This window comes from Rattus norvegicus, chromosome 16 (assembly GCF_036323735.1).
Source record: "Rattus norvegicus strain BN/NHsdMcwi chromosome 16, GRCr8, whole genome shotgun sequence".
NCBI classification, from domain to species: domain Eukaryota; kingdom Metazoa; phylum Chordata; class Mammalia; order Rodentia; family Muridae; genus Rattus; species Rattus norvegicus.
In genome coordinates, this window is record NC_086034.1 from 40,997,007 (window position 1) to 41,015,403 (window position 18,397).

The 18,397-nt window shown below is 39.5% G+C and overlaps 1 pseudogene; it reads right to left on the reverse strand.

Annotated features, from left to right (window-relative positions):
* Positions 1-1,481: 1,481 nt before the first annotated feature.
* LOC134482431 (ralA-binding protein 1-like) lies at positions 1,482-17,966 on the reverse strand (annotated as a pseudogene).
* Between the last annotated feature and the right edge of the window lie 431 nt (positions 17,967-18,397).

An 18,397-nucleotide genomic window follows, 5' to 3' on the forward strand; every position in this document is an offset into this window, starting at 1 on the left:
TTAAAAAAAAATTAAAAATACAGTGTGTGAGATGTGTTGTGCCATAAGTGGTCACACATTATACCCTCTTGTCCAAACAGATTTTCTTGCAAATGTATAATGAAATAAGTCTGGTTTAAGCTCTCTGTGTTTTACTATACTCTCAATACTGGAACCTCCTGGAGATGCCTCTCCCTCTATATCCTGGTATCTTGCTGTAGCCTTTAGTCATTGTGATCCTTCAGTTTTGAATCTGCAGGATCTCCCCCATCATATGCTCCAGCAGCAGGATCTAGGGCCCCTATATATATGTAGCAGATATGCAGCTTGATCTTCAGGTAGGTCCCCTACCAGTTCGTATGCAGACTGGCTCTGACTCTGTAGTCTACAACTGGATTGCTTTCTTTTATCTGGGCTGCTTTGTATGGCTTCAGGGGAAGGTGATTCACTTATTCCTGTTGTGAATTGATGTATGAGAGTGGGTTGGTGTCAATGGAAGGTCTATACTACTAAGGTAAAGAAGAATGGAGGGAAAAACAGGTTGCAAAGATGGGACTTGGAGGAAGGGACTGCAATCAGGATATAAAGTAAATAAATTAGTGAAAAATATTGTATGTGTGTTTATAATAAAATTAACAGCTACAGTATACCTGAGGATCATAAAACTCTACCTGAAATAGGTTAGTGCTAAAATAATGGAAAGCATACAAAATAATATACACCAATTATTCATCATTACATATGTATATACATATACATATACAAATACATGCACATGTACAAGTACACTTTACACGTATATGTACACACACAAACTCACACTCATACACACACTCACACACACATATATGTATACACACATACATATATATGTATATATATATGCAATATGCTTTAATATGACCAGCAATTCACATGATGTGAATATTTAGTAATATCATGGCCTCACCACTGTGAAACACAACTATTCTATACTCCAAAAGTAGGGCTACAATGGAAAAAACAAACAAAACCTAGGTAATCCAGATCTTTTAAAATTTCATTCTAGTCTTCTTGGATTACCATTATATGTACAGATTATTGTTGGCTAAAACGTCAATATCTAAATCAATATCTAAGAAGAAACAAGGAAAGAACAGTAGAAAGAAATGATTAACTTACTTTAAACTACATTAAAAATCTCCCTTCCCAGATCTTCCTGAAATAGATCAATACATATTCTACTCCACTCCATAAGAATGCAATCCTAGGGTTTCCTGTTAGAGAAATCATCTTTGTAAAGTATTCCCAATTACTGAATAATAAAAATTAGACTTTTGTTCCCAAAGGCAAATTTCAGATCCCCTTACCTTTCTTAAGATGTCACTCCCACATAATGAATCTCTCGAAGTCTGACCCCACAATACATGTGGAGCTATGCGCAGAGACAACCTGTAACTGTCTAAATTATTCATGGAAGAATCTTTTATTATTACTAATACACATATGAGATGTTTTAATAGTATAAAGTTTGGTTCTGGGATCTGTTGCAAAAGGCTAAACAAAGAAAAAGGAGAATTTTAGGTTAGACCATCTTGAAAATAATGTAAGTTAGAAATCTAACTACAAAGAACAAATAGGGTAAATGTTTTGTAGACCAACTCATAGTATAATCAGAATTCAAAAGAAGTAAGAATATATAGCTAGAGTATTACATAAAATATTTTCTGAAAATCACTTTTCTGTACAGAATCATGGAAAAAACATTTTTCAAATTATTTAGGAATTTCAGTGTACTAGATGTATGACTGCTACCTACGGAAGCCAGAAGAACATGTCAGGATCCCTGGTAATAGAATGAGTGAATATTGTTGCAAACCATGTATGTTCTGTGTGTGAAAACATCCAGTGTTATCAAACAGCAAACCATCTTTCTTGCCACCATGGGGACACATTTAATATCTAATGTATTATGAATCGACGACACACCCTTATAACAATCTAGAACATAAGGAGCAAAATCACACTCATGACTCTACTCAATGCCCTGGTATTAGAATGAATGAAGATTTTTGAAGACCATGTGTGTTCTGTGTATGAAAACATCCAGTGTTATTAAACAGCAAACTATCTTTCCATCCATCATGGAGTGGAGACACATTTAATATCTAATGTAGTATGAATCCATGTAACACTCTTGTGACACTCTAGAACATAAGGAGCAGAAAGCACACTAGTGACCCTACAAAATGCAATTATAAAAGCTTCGCTACAGCAAGACAGAGATGCAGGGCTCCTGGGTTGCAATAGGAGATCAAAGCTCTGGTTAAGTATGAAATCATTCTATGTATCACACAGAAAAATTATTCAAAAAAGTCAAAGCTATACCTGATCTAGACTTCTCTAGGTAGTTATAGTTGAGAAAGAAGAATTCAGTAAGAGATTCCTGTTCTAATCAATGACATATATTGACCATGTGAAATATTCACAATACCATGGTAACAATTCTAGGATGCAAGTAACCCACAGGTATTATACACACTTCTTTTAATTTGTCTCACACAGGAACTAAACCAATACTCTAAACTGACCTGAACACGAGGTGTTACATAGACTGTCTTCTAAATCATGACATTTATAAAGGAGAAGGCTCCAAGGTAAGATTACAGACATGGTTCAACACGCTAGCTTGAGAAATGGGAATGTTTAAAAAGTGACAATACATGTCTGACCTAAGGAAACCTCTTGGCATAGAACATCATTCCAGCTTATAATCCTGTATACACAAGCTTATGTACCTTACGAAAGCATTGCTTCTATATTGGTGCAGTTCCCCAAGTGTTTACTGTATCATTACCTTTGAATGGCATTAATTTTTCCAGCCAGAGTTCCTTCATTTGGGATGCTAAGCCAATTTTCATAAAAATCCAAAGTTAGTAAGCTTCCATCGATGGTAATAATAAAATCCTTTTTTTATTGAAAATAAAACAAAAATAGTAATGGTCAATGTACATTGTAGAAAGTACTTGAAAAACATTTTTGTTTAAAATTAGCAGTTTAGACCAGTGATTCTCCATTTGTGGGTCATAATCATAACGGGGTCACATATATTTTCCATATCAGACATTCCATCCATTTTTCTTTATAATCACATCAGGAGCAAAATTTGAATTATGAAGAGAAGCAAAATGAAGTAATGGTTATGAGTCACAAAGCCATGAGAAAATATATTAGTGTTACAGGATTAGGGAGGCTGAGAATCATTGGTTGAGATCGTACTTCCCTAAAAGATTCCCAAACTGCCATGGCTCCAGAATCTTGGCTCAAAAATGGAACCCATATATGCAGGATCTTATTTTTTTCTTCCCTAAGACTAGAATCAATGAAGCAGAGTCCTAGTTGCTATAGCAATGAAGTAAACCTACTGTCTGTTCAAATTGCCTCTCCTGGCTTCTAGACTATACCACTCCTTGCAATCATAGATCTCCACTCCACTTCCCAGCTCAAAGCTCTCTCTGCCTAAAGGAAACCAGCTCCTACATGGAATATCCAGACAGGAGCCTATCATAAGTGCCCTCTGAGAGGCTCCATCCAGCAGCTGACTGGAATAGGATATGAAGAGCCATAGCCAATCATTGGATTTTATGGATCAATCAGGGACTTGTAAGGAAGAAATGGGGGAAGGATTCCACACCCTAAAGGAGATAGGAACTCCATAGGAAGAGCTACAGAATCAACTACTCAGGACCACTAGGGGCTACCAAAGGCTGAATTACCATCTAAAAAGCCTACAGAAGCTGTACCATGACCTTACTGTACATTTATAGCAAACGTAAAGCTTAGTCTCCACGTGTGTCCCCCAACATGTGGAGCAGGGCTATCTGCAAGCTCTTGACTTGAAACTCCTCCTCAACTGGCCTTAGGGGAGAAGATGGTCTAACCCTGAAGAGAGTTGAGGTGCCAAGGTAGTAGGATAAACCAGGGGCCTGTAACTGGCTCAGAGAAGGAAAAAGACTTTGTGAGGAGAGAATGGGGGGGGGAGGTTGTCAGCATAGGAGACATAAAATTAACAAATAAATAAATGTAAAATAATAATAATAATGATTATAACTAATAAAATAAATGAACAAAACAAAGAAACAAAGACCATAGTCCTCTTCTTGGAAATAGGCAACTGTCAAAAAATGGCAGCACCAGAAATTACCTGATCCTAATTGTATAATTTGGTGAATGTGTAGAGTACACACAGAGTAAAGCTGTAATATACATGTAGACCTCTACTTACAGACTACCTGGAATAGTGATGAAGTTTCTTATATGTTTTCCAAGTGAGAACATCTCAGTTTCATCTCTTTTTCTTAAAATTGGTAAATATTCAACAATATAAATTAAGTTGTAAGCATCAGTTTGTTTAAAGAACAGAAACTGTCTTTGTTCATAAAATACCACAAATAACTTTCGTGCTGTACTAAGGGTAGCAAGTCATAAAATTGGAAGAATCCCAGGTGCTCTTGCACCTGTAAATTTCTTTGAATGCACATGGCTACCTTCAGTCACTGATCTTAACTTTCTCCCCATGATGTGATCCTAAGTTTCTGGCAATTTTAACCAGACACACTTGGCAAGCTCAAGAGCCAAGGAGGAATCATTGGGTACCTTTGCCCAAAGTTACTAAACATAGTTAATCGCAGAACATTATGTTTTCTCTTGATGTTTGGGCCATAGGTCCACAGTCTTCTGAGAGGTGAATTCAGATCAAGGCCCAAACAGAAATAAAACAAGGATATTTGCTGTAAAGTCACTGCAGCTCCCTGACAAATTAAGAGTGCTAGACAGGTTAAATGTAGCTTAGGTTAATTCTTGACTACTTGACATGGAATTAGAATGTCAATATCCGGCAAAAGTGAAAGTGCTGGATTGTTTTTTGATTGACAAGGAAAACAATTTTGTTTATCTACTGGGCAGAGGGCAATATCAAACATTGACAGCCTATCGTGGGTCAGTGGTGAACTAGCCATTTTGAACTGTTATTTGTGAGGGATAATTTTTGGTAAGTATTATTTAAGACATGAATTTTGTAAAACACACTTTTATCACTATTACTACTTGTCCTGCTATTACTTTACAATATACAGCCCGAGGTGAATCAGTGGGAATATATGTAATGCCAAACTAAAGCCGATCTGTTATATGATTATTTTACCTTCCAACAGAAGCTGTTCACCTGTGTCTTTGGGATAAATCTTGTGACATTCTAATCTTTGTCAGACTTTTACCTGCCATGCATCTTATCAAGGGATCATGAGTCCGTGGTTCCAGGAAAGAGAGATGGTATAACAAGCACCCGTTCTTCATTCCAATTAATATATCGTTCGGTGTCTATCTTACCCCTCAGGGACCAGTGTGAATATTCAGATAAAGTGAAATTGCTGGTTAGTTTTTTGATTGGGAATGAAAACAATTCCATGTAGGGAGGGCAATATCCAACATCGAACACCAATTCTGTTTTTTTTTTCCTCAAATGGCTGCTGAATTTATTTCCTTAATCAATAATGGTCCTGGCAAAAATTAGTTAACCAACACTGAGACATTTGTAATGAAATTTTAAAAACCCATGATACCTTGATTAGAGTTTACACAAACAAAAAGAATTCTTCGATATTGCCAGCAAATATAGAATGAGTGTCGCACATCTGACAGGTGCAGCAATGCACTTATACATTTTCATTTGACACCTGACCACGTTTCCAGTCTCCATAACATCTTCTCTCCAGATTTAAAAAAAATAGTATGCTGATTTCTATAACAAAGCTTTTTTTTCATACAAAAATCAAATAATGGCCAACAAGTCACCACAGTGCAATAGGTAGAGGCTAATGAAAAATCGCACAAAACAGGTGCTGAAATAAATACTAACTAGGAGTAGACTGGAGCCCTCCTGTGGGTTTGTTGCTCACTTTAGAGTGTGGGATCCGTCTTCAGAGCCACAGGGGACCTCCCTGGGGGCCACTCATCTGACAGTGAAATCCGGTTGCCTAAGAGTCAGGCCTCCCAGACCGCTGGGAGCAGTTGTCTGGGTTAGAGGCAAACACCAGGTGGGGTCAATTACAGTTATGCTTTCCTTCCTTCCGCTCAGTTCTGTCAGAGTCCTTAAGCAGCCCCTTGAGATGACATGGACAGGTGAAAGTTGTGCATGAGAGCATCTACATTGTTTTTCCTGGCAGAGGTGTGGGTATCCCAGCACAAGCTGAAGTCACTGTGGAAGGTGACTTTCCTGGAAGGTCAGTGTGGAAAAGGACTCTGGTGTGAGAAGCGTCCTGTGCAACCTCAGGGCCACCTCTGAGAAGAGGCCCTTGCTGCTCCCTGGCAGTGAGTGGGTGGCCTGCGCTGCCCAGGCTGGTGGCAGGCTGCATGATAACCTCCGTCTGCAACCAAACTGGGTTATCCTGACTCACACTGACAGACCCCGAGCTGGAAAAGCAAAGTGGTACACACAGGGCAGGTACAGGGAACCCCAGCGAGAGCCTTTTTGGCCAGTCAGAGAATATGAGGCAGCTCCCCACTGAACAATCTGCACCAAAAGGTGTGGAAGGCACTAGCAAGAGTAGCCAGGGACCCTGCAGGGCTGGTGACACCACGAGCGTCCACAAGGCAGGCGCAGAAGTGAGCTGGTTTGGTTCCCACCCTTTGATAAGAAAGAGATCCTGATTCTACTGTGATTTAAACAACAACAACAACAACAACAACAACAACAACAACAACAACAACAAAGCAAAAAGTTTTTTGGTTTAAAAAGAAGCCACTCAAGGGTGAAAATAGTTATTTTTATCAAAGACAATTAATTTTCAAATAAGCTGATACTATCTGGAAATGCCTGTGTTCCCTGCAAGCCCTCCACCCCCGAGTGTCCACCGCTTCACCCTCCCAGGACCTGAGCCTGACATGGAGTCAGATGTGTGCAAGAGTGAGCGTCTCTGAGAGCCTTTACAGAACGCTGCCGGGCAGGACAGGCAGTGGACTCTCGCTTACACTATGATGCACAGGGCCGGAGCAGTTCAGATGCGTCTCCTTCGGGTCTTTGCTGGGCGAGGGCTTCACCTGCTCCTTGGCTGCTATCATCTCAAGGACACCTTCACAGGGCAGTGGGCCTGTGCCCCCTCACTTCTCAGGCTCCTCCTCCTCCTCCTGGAGCTGTTGCTCAGACTTGGTTCGCTGCATCTGGAGCAACTGGAGCTGCACACAGAGCTCAATGATGGCCTCCCGTTCTTCACCGACTGCTTGGTTCAAGTGATTGATTGTTCTTTATTTCTAACTCGCATTCTGCCTCTCTAAGTCTTCCAGAATGATCTGCAGCTCCTCCTCATCCTTGCTTTCCCACTCGCTGTCAGAAGAGTGCTTCTTTGTCTCGCTGCAGCCATGCTGGTGACTGGATCTCCGCAATCTCAGCTCGGAGGCAGTGGATCTTTTCTTTCTCCGAGGCGATCTGACTATGCAGAAACTGCTCCATGGCCAGGAGCTCCTCCTGCTCAGTCAGGATCTCATTCTCCTGGGCAGGGAGGATATTTATGACCTCCTCATTTTCGTCCATTTCTTCTTTGGCAACATCCTCGTTCTAAAGGCTGGCTATCTCCTGGGAAATCTTGGTCTCACACTCTTGTCTTTTAGCTTCCCTCAGCTTTCTCTTGAGGGCAGTCAGAATCCTCTGTACTTCCCATAATCTTTCTTCTTTAGATAAATCCTATATCCCGCGTTGTAGATCTCGATGTAAACAGTTCAAAAGGAACTCCTGTCTCCTGATCTCTTCCTTGATGCCTGTTTGGGTCTCTGGCAGTGTAGGCATTGTGGCCGTGTTGGACCAACGCAGAGGTCTTGTTACTTGCTTCAGGACCACGGTGCTAAAGAGCTCTTGCACATGTGTGAAAAGCACATACAGGACCCGATTGCTGATCTGGACAGTTGGGCTCAGCACTAGAGAGATGTTCTGGATGTTCACCTTGGTTTCTATCTCCTTCGCAATGATGTGGTCCATGTGCACAATGAGCCAGGAAAGCAGAAGATGGTTATACTCCGGCAGTTAGGGAACTCCTGCACTTTCTCCGTCTCTGTGGTCCTCTGACAAGCCTCTTCAAATCGGGGCATAAGCTCTCTGGTAAGCAAATTCTCTGGAAGGTCTCGCAAATACTGCTTCAGCAAGCTGGCTACAGTGTTAGGTTCATATTCTTCCAAGTTTGGAGACTCCTCTCGGTCATAGGCTGCTTTCAGCTCATCTACCTTTTGACTCCTGACACTGGGTAGATGCCTTCACACTTCATGCCATGCTGCTCCATGTAGTCCACACACTCTCGGAAGACAGCTGGCAGCTGGATGCCGTCATACATCATGGTCCTCTCTACTGCGTCAGCCAAAGGAACGCCGAAAATGGGTCTGAGACTTGGGACGACCGTCTGAGGCACCTCTGGCTCCTGAGTTGGCTTCTTCTTTTTCTTCTTCTCCTTCCACTCTTTAACAACATTGGCTTCTGTCAAGTCTTTACATTTCTTTTCTTTATGCTTTTCCTATTTGTGCTTTTCCTCTTTATGCTTTTCTTCTTTGGGCTTTTCTTTGATTTTAAAATCCTTTTCCTTCTTTTTAGAGAAGCTGGGCTTTTTGAACACATGGATTCCCTTGGACCTCTTCATCTTGGAAGGACTTTCAGCTTCATCTCCAGAGCTGTCTTCCTAGAAGGCAGCTTAGCCTTCAGTCCTTTTCTCCTTTTTCTTAAATTTTCGTTTTTTCTTTCCATGGTCTTTCTCATCATCTGACACGATATCAGGAGGCTCATGGAGTATGTCATGGGGAGGTAAAGGCTCACCTGCCCGGTACAATCCAGGAAATTTTGTAGCTGATCTCCTCAGAGCTGGGAGTCCGGGTCAGCCTGCCGCCTTGCTTGGCCTGGCAGTGTTCACTAGGGCTGCTGGTGGGGGGCAGGAAGGAGCTGAAGCCCTGAGGAGGAAGGGAAGTGGTTTTCTGTTACCTATCCATTCCACCAGTGCCTGCAGCCGAGTGACATCTGCTCTGATGAAGCCGCTGCCTCCTGTGCTGTCCCCCTGGCCGGATGCAGGAACCCCATTCCCACCCCGCCCAGCCTTTGCCTGTTTACACCAATTCCTGATCAGTGGTGGACTAGCCATTTTGTGCTGTTATTTCTGAAGGACATTTTTTGGTAAGTGTTATTGAAACATGTGTTTTGTGAAACACACTTTTACCACTATTGTAACTTGTTCCACTATTACTTCACATGGTATGGTCAGAGGTGAAATCAGTAGGAACTTTTTTAACGCCAAACTAAAGCCCATCTGATATATGAGGATGTTAACTTCCAACAGAAGCTCTTCACCTGTGTCTTTGTGATGAGTCTTTGAGGTTGTCAGACTTTTAAATGTTATGCCTCTTATCAAGACGTCATGTGTCCATAGCTCCAGGAAACAGACATCATCATGTAATCTCAAGGACAGAAAAGACATATGCATCTCTAGATGGATGTTAATGTTGGTGATGTAAAAACCTTCCTTACCTTTAAGACAGATAAGACTTTATAAGCATGTATTCTTCACTCCAGTCACTGTGCTGTTCACTGTCAAGCCTACACCTCAGGGACCAGTGTGATTCTTTAGGTAGAATTTTGAATATGTGATCTGATTCTGGTCCTTTCTCTGCAATTATGGATAACACATCCTGTGTGGGATAAGCATAAGCTTGTATTAATAGAGATCCACATCTGAAGCACAAATATGTCTTTTATTGTGATCCTGAGCAAGGACTGTTTTGGGTGCACAGCAATAACTGAGAGGAATAAAGAAGTCATTGAACTTTTTTCTGTTTTAGCTTCCAAATACATTTTCTTCCCTAATCCATTTTTCCCCAATTTGTAACATCACAGTTTTGTTTGGACTCCTGTTCCCCAAAGCATTTTGGTGAATGGTCCTTTATTACTTTCTGTTTCCTTCTATGAATATCTTTCTCAAGCATGGCATTCTAAGTAAATATTGGGATATTTCCCTTCTAGAGATCAAATCAGTATTTTACTTCCTGTCTCTCCTGGCCTCTAATTATGTATCCTAAGTTTTTTATTTTTATAAATATTATTTCCCTACTTCTAAGTCTTTAATTTCCTTTTCTCTGACTTTTTTTTCTTTTTTCTTTTTTTCCGGAGCTGGGAACCAAACCCAGGGCCTTGCACTTGCTAGGCAAGCCCTCTACCACTGAGCTAAATCCCCAACCCTTTCTGTGACTTCTTATTTTTAACTATGTCTAAAGATGCTGTCACATTTAAGAACCCAAGTATTTGTCAATTATTCTTCCATAATTTTATTCTGTAAAAAATGACTACCATACACAGATTTATTCCACATTTTCTCTATTTTCAATTGATTACATGATTAAAAACATGGTTACCAGAAAACTCTGCTCTAAAATACCTAAGAAATGGGCAGGAATGCTCATGTGTCTGACAGGATAAATTGGTTCACACAAAGCATAAATTCCTAGCTCAACTATAGTGCTAAAATAGATGTGGACAGTAAATATATATTTCCAAAGAAGTTTAGTAAGTAGTTTAAAATAGATTAAGCCATATTAGGCAGCATTTAAATCTAGTCCACTATAATAAAAGATGTTACTATATAGCAAAAAAATAATGTGTACATCTAATTCATTGATAAAGTAAAGTAAAAATCTATAGATATTAATTATAAAAGATTGAGTAATCTCAGAGGCAATGCTATTAAGGGATCGACTCCAGAATAATATGGAGTCATAAAGAAGCTGGAGGACTTTACAGTCGGGTTATCAGCGGTGTACTTCCCTAGACCCATTTCCTCCAAGAAGCTGGTGGGTTAGGATCTTTGATGCAATCAGGGTAAAACGTGGGAATACTATTTCTTTTTATTTTGTATTTTTGATTTCTTTCAATTACATGACTCAAACTTCAGTGCAAACTATTTCTATTTTACAATGATCTTACCTTCATGTATAGGTTATCTAAACATTAATCTGTTTGATTAAATAATTCCTTAGAATGAAGGTGCTGTAGAAACTCAAAATGATACTCACAAGTTTTGGAGTAGGCAACTTTTTGTCTTCTAAAAGACCCGAAAGAGATTTGCCAAACAAACATTTCTGTTTTTGCTTGTCGTGGATTAATAGATGTTACTCTTGGGTTAGTATATACATTGCCTTTGTGTTTTTGTGAATCTAAGAAAGAAGGGAAATCATTGCTGTTACTGAACTCATTTAGTCCTCATTTAGCCCTACATACATACCCTTTTCCTTTTACCACCTGCATGCCTTATGCAATATCACAAACACAGAGAAAATAACTAATTAATATTATAACATTTATAATGATCTTGCTTCATAAGGCACTCGATATATAGTTCTATATGGCCCATTCTTCATGTATAAAGAGTGAGTTATTGTGTTTGCCTTGAAAGCTATGCTTATAGGTATTAGAATCAAACAGTCATATAGTACCAATCTTTTCATCCTATTGTTTGACTTTCCAACTGCCCTGAACAACAGTAAAATACCAGCAGTATCTGTACTTCACAACACAATTTGCCTAACTGCACTTTGGTTATATTCCTTGGCTTTCTCCACTGATCTGTGAGCTCAAATCTGAGATTGTAGTGTCTATGTCAACCATATGGGTTTATTATGCTATATTTATAGATTTTCGTAAGAAACTAGGATGGTGGCACATGCCTTTATTTCTAGATCTCAGGAAGCAGAGCCAAGAGGATCGCTGTAAATTTGATTTCAGTTTGGTTCACTGATCATGACAGCCAGAGCTGTTACATAGAGAAAATCCAATTTGCTGTTGAGTTGCTATTTTCTTTCTTATATAAATCTATGAGATTCCACCTCACCCTAGTAAGAATGGCTAAGAACAAAAACTCAGGTGACAGCAAATGCTGGCGAGGATGTGGAGAAAGAGGAACACTCTTCCATTGTTGGTGGGATTGCAGACTGGTACAACCATTCTGGAAATCAGTCTGGAGGTTCCTCAGAAAATTGGACATTGAACTACCTAAGGACCCAGCTATACCTCTCTTAGGCATATATCAAAAAGATGCTCCAACATACAACAAAGACACGTGCTCCACTATGTTCATAGCAGCCTTATTTATAGTAGCCAGAAGCTGGAAAGAACCCAGATGCCCTTCAACAGAGGAATGGATACAGAAAATGTGGTACATCTTCACAATGGAATATTACTCAGCTGTCAAAAACAATGACTTTATGAAATTCATAGGCAAATGGAGGGAACTGGGAAATATCATCCTGAGTGAGGTAACCCAATCACAGAAAAACACACATGGTATGCACTCATTGATAAGTGGCTATTAGCCCAAATGCTTGAATTACCCTAGATACACAGGACACATGAAACTCAAGATGGATGACCAAAATGTGAATGCTTCACTCCTTCTTTAAAAGGGGAACAAGAATACCCTTGGCAGGGAATAGAGAGGCAAAGATTAAAACAGACACAGAAGGAACACCCATTCAGAGCCTGCCTCACATGTGGCCCATACATATACAGCCACCCAATTAGACAAGATGGATGAAGCAAAGAAGTGGAGGCTGACAGGAGCCGGATGTAGATCTCTCCTGAGAGACACAGCCAGAATACAGCAAACACAGAGGCGTATGCCAGCAGCAAACCACTGAACTGAGAATAGGACCCCCGTTGAAGGAATCAGAGAAAGAACTGGAAGAGCTTGAAGGGGCTCAAGACCCCTTATGAACAACAATGCCAAGCAACCAGAGCTTCCAGGGACTAAGCCACTACCTAAAGACTATACATGGACTGACCCTGGACTCTGACCTCATAGGTAGCAATGAGTATCCTAGTAAGATCACCAGTGTAAGGGGAAGCCCTTGTTCCTGCTAAGACTGAACCCCCAGTGAACATGATTGTTGGGGGAAGGGCGGCAATGGGGGGAGGATGGGGAGGGGAACACCCATATAGAAGGGGAGTGGGAGGGGTTAGGGGGATGTTGGCCCGGAAACCGGGAAAGGGAATAACATCTGAAATGTAAATAAGAAACACTCAAGTTAATAAAATAAAAAAGAAATGTAAATAAGAAATACTCAAGTTAATAAAGATGGACAAAATGTTAAGAATCAATATATCATTGTAAGTATCATTTCTTTACATATTCTTAATTCCTTAATCTCATTTCTGTGTTTAACCTCTAGCATAAACTCAGGACCAGTGGAAAGAGGTACTAAAATTTGGAAGCAAATTCTAACAATAGGATAATATCTATAATGGACAGGTGAAATTTTCCCTCACATGGTAAATCCTTCATTACTGTTTGTTTTAAATCATATTTTCAGTGCTCAATGATTTAACTTTAAGTTCTGGGAGTAGAACAACCTATAAGGCCCTCATAGGGAAGAGGAGCAGCTGGACTTTTCGGCATTGTATTATAGCCAGTAGTGCATGTTCTCCCAATGGGGCAGTTGCTGAGTCCATGTTCGGTTTCTTTAATGTTTCCAATATTTGTTGCATTATTCTGGGAACATGAGGACTTTCCTCCAGGAGAATGATATAGTGATGTTCCATGCCACACTGCAGCCAAGTCCTCTCCAAAAACTTTTGGAGAATTTTCGATCATAAATTCTACTAGAGAAATCTATGAAAAAATAGGGCAAACACAGAGGGTCTCTGTCATTTTGCATGGTTGCAAAACCACATTTTACTTCTTAGTCTTGGAGGCTAAAAATATGCCATTAAAAATTCTGAGAAAAATGTACATGTTAGAAATAGGGGCAGGCTTTTGTCAGAAATTTAAAAGATTGTGAGATCAGATGTTCAAGTGTGATTGTCACAGTGCAATGTTACATAAGAGAATGATTTACAGTTTTTACATTGTGATGGCCAGTATGTGATACATACTGTACACTGAAATAGCTTTGGTTACATTTTATAATATATGTGTGAGCATGATTATAAGGATGCTTATAGAAAGGCAGAGCTAAGGAGGGAAGATGGCCTCTGAATGTGAGTACCATCCTATTGAAAGTTCACATGGGCTGTCTAAAAAGTAAGAGACAGGCAAACCCATCTGAGCAGTGAAATTCATGTGTCTCAGTGCAATGCAATGGTAACAGCTGCATCAATATATCACTGTAGGTGCCATTTCTTCACATATTTAGTTAATTACTTAATCTTAATACAGTGATGACTCAGTGCAGATGCAATGGTAACATCTTGATTTTATGATTCATTATATTGGGAGGTATTTGAAATAAGATCTACTGGGAGGAAATGGGATAATTATGTATCTTCAATGGCAGGTATTTTGGAACCCTGTCTTCTCCTGAGCTTTGATTCTTCTACACAATATGAGGAATATTATTGTTTCTCAGTTGAGTTGTTTTGCAGTATGTTCCTTACAGGTCCAAGGACAATTGGTCAATTAATAATGGATCAGAAACTCAAATATTTAGAGTCAAAATAACCATTTGATCACTGTACTGCATAAGGTTTGGTAGTTTATTATAGTACTTGAAAGATGGCTAACATAGAAAAGTATACACAATAATTTCTCTAAACCAATCATAACCAGCATCCTGAGGCCAATGGTATTTTACTCACATTAATCAGGAATTCTTAAGGATCATATCTGATAAAAAAAATCCAAATTGCATTGCCATTTTTTGTTGGGGAAACCACCTTGAAAACAAGTAGAATTTCACACATTCTACATTGAATATGTCAGAATTAAGTCTTGATTGCTGAGCCCAGTACCTAGGATTTTTTTTTGTATCATTTCACAGCATTTGTTCTCTATGGGTTAGTGTAAGGATATTCTAAATGATAAAGACAAAAGACTGAGTCACTGAGCTCAAATACCCATTTATATTTTACTTAAAATGCACCAATGATTCCTTTCCTCCAGAAGAACACCTTCCAAAGCTGTACTTACTTTACAAAATGAAACAAAACAAAAACCAAAACAATCATCATCATCAACAACAACAACAACAAAATAACCAAGATTCTCAGGGTAATCCTGTTTTCCTGTCTCATTGTAAAGGCTTATCAATGCTAGGCATAAAATTCTTATCTAATTACCCTTTTGCCAATATCATTTGTCACTCCATTATTGCAGGAGCTGGGCACAAATAAGAGACATGGGGCTAACCCAACAGATAGGTGGTAAGAAGACATTTCATTAACAGAACAGTTACTTTTAATTTCATATAGTATACAAAAAAGTTGCCTCAGAAGAGCTGCATTTTCAGGTGGCATTTTATCTAAAAGACTGAACACAGAGACAGTTATTTTAAAACAAGTATACTCAATTTGTAAATATAAAGGAAGGGAACGGAGTAATCGTATCGTATGCAGGATGCACTGTAAATAAAATGAAAGAGTTTGTACTCAAATTATTGCTTGAAATATTTACTCAATTCAGAAAAAAGACAAATCTAATTGGAATATGAAAGTAAGATTATAAGCCTGGGCTACTGTAATTCCCACTGTAACTCATACTCTTTTGAAAGTGTCTTCCATGTTTGTGAACAATTGAAAGCTTTTGCTGTCTGTCAGTGTTCTTAGTAAATGTTTCTGTGATATATAATTTCTAATGTGTGTAAGCAAATGTTACTTCTATTTTGTTGAGGTTGTTCACAGTTTCCAACAATTACCTCTGCACTGCAGCTAATTTCTCTTTATCATTGACCTTTTCGGGTACAGCAATCCACTCATCATATAGTTTTGAAGTCATTAGACTTCCCTTGAGGTTTTGGAGGAAATCCTTATAAAGAGAGGAAAAATATTTTTGTGGAAAAAATTAAACATGGAAATTACTCAAAGTACACTCACCTGTAAATTTCAGTTTAGTTCCAACTTTCTTCACAGTTCCCCAAATTTCCCCTAGTTAGAACGTTCCATGATATGTGGGCCCAGTAAGTTTCATCTATTTAAGCTAGAGACCAAAGAGTAAATTTTCAGATTTACTTGGACTATAGAAAAATCTTTCCTTAGCTCAGCATGCCTCTAGTGGACAGCTGAGCAAACTAGCACATATAAGCGATTAATACTACAGTTCAAATACTATTTTTAAATGATAGAAACATACAATTATGATACCCACAATAAAGAGAACCATAGGAAGTTATTATCGGATTTCTCAGGAGCAGAAAGCCACATCTGGTACTGGAAGCATGGAGGCACATGTGGTCATAGTTCTTAGAGAATGCCCTGCCCCTATTTCACTAAACAAGTGTAACTCCGAACCCTATTATAAATATTTAACTTAATGTTCACAGATAATATACACTTACCCATCAAAAAAGGTTCTCTTTGAAATGGATGGAGACTATTACTGAAAACCACAGCTAGTCAAGGTACAAAGAACAAACTATCCTGTGACTCTGAGTGCCAGTTTATATATATACATAATAACTCCTGAACTGTTGGCTCTGAGCATAGGTTGAGACAGTCAGAAAAACTGTACACCAGAGGATAGGGACATTTGCTTTGAGATTTGGTCTCCTAGAAATGAGGGGAGGGTTCACTTTTGATAGTTCAACAATCACACTGCTTAAACAATTTCTGAACAAAACATCATCCATGTTTTGAGCATATAAGATTTCTCTCATACATATCTACTGTCACTCAAGGGAATGCAAAAAGAAGACAACTACTCTCATAGACTCAGAGGAATCCTGAGGTGAATGATGGAAGGACATTCCCTACCTTAAAGATCCACGCCATTACATTAAGTGATTGCTTGTTTATATCCACCTCCTCTTCTGAATCCAATTTGTCCTTTACTGTTTGGCACTGTAGAACTAGAGTTTTATAAAGGTTACTCATTGTCTGTAGAACTAGAGTTTTAAAAAGGTTACTCATTGTCTGTAGAACTAGAGCTTTAAAAAGGTTACTCATTGTCAGAGTCCGGATGTGCAGGGCCAGACGTGCCAGAGATAGGACTTGCCGGGCCAGCTATCAGCCCCAAGGACATTGACCATCTGTAGCCACCCCCTCCCCTTCCTTGACCCCTCTGAGTGAGATGAGCCACCCTACCTGCCTGCTGAGCTGCTAGAGAGCACGTACTCCTTGCTGATGTAATTTTGCGCCGAAAGTAACTGTGCACCATTTGAAATGACCAATCATGTGTAACCGCGTGAATGCCCCTAACCTCCCCTATATAAACCCCCGAGTCTGGAGGCTCGGGGTCGATTCCTCTGTCTCCTGTGTGAGATACGTATCGACCCAGGATCCCGCTAATAAAGCTACCTCGTACTGTTACATCAAGGCCGGCCACTCGTGATTCCTGGGGGCACCTCACCCCGAGATCAGAGCGAGAGACTCGGCTCCCCGTTTAGGGGTTCGCTCTTTCAGCACAAAGTTATACTCGGAGGTTCTAAAAAGACACCCGTGGTTGTGAGCCCTTTCTTTTTCAGTAGGTACAGCATGTCCTGAGAAGAAGATAGAGAAATACCTGTCAGGCTTCACACACCACAGACTACTATTTGTTCCTTGAGAACCAGACCAATGGTGTGCACAGGTACAGTGCACGTGCTGGCATGGACACAGATGACCTCAAGCTGGTTTTGTGCCTCAATCTTTTGTTGTACACTTAACACCCTAATATTATCCATTAAGGATCAGGCAACATTTCTTTATATCAGATTTTCCAAAATAGTTAAGGGATTAAATCCAACTTTTCCAATAGATGGTTTCTGAATAGCCCTCTCTCATCTTCCTACTGGAAAGCCAATGATTTGAGAAACAATTCTTGCTCCACATAGTGATAGAAGTGAAGCAGTCAGGTATTTAAGAAGCAGGATTTTGTCTTAGGATAGCCAGAGAAACACCGTATGAGACATACCAGAATTGCTGCAGGCACGATGCCATCCTGACAAATGGAACTGAGTTCTCTTCCAAACAGTTTTCTTCCCTTTTTAAATGGTGGAGTGGTGCATACTTGGTCCTGGTGGGGCATAGAGCCCCTGTCCAACTGCGATGTTATAGAAGTTCTTTGTTTCTTAAAAGTTTTTTCCTTCACATCTGAGCAGGAGTTGAGATGATTACATGGGATAGTATAATTTATAAAGATCTTTTAAAAAACCAAATTTCAATTGCAAAATGTCCCTATTATACTGGGTTAATCATCCTGTTGTGCTTATGTAACCTTCTTCTCATATGTCTTACACGGTTATTAATCTTAGTGATGTCTCTAAGACATGGTCTTGTGTTCTATAGTGGGAATTCTCACAACATGATGATGTCTAACTCTATACTGTATCATGAAATACTAGATACACTGGTTGAACGAGCTCCCTGAACTATGTATAGGCTGTTGCTTCAATAATTACATCCATTTTCATAGCCACCCTTACTTTTATTCTCATTTAAAAATTTTCTATTTTTTCA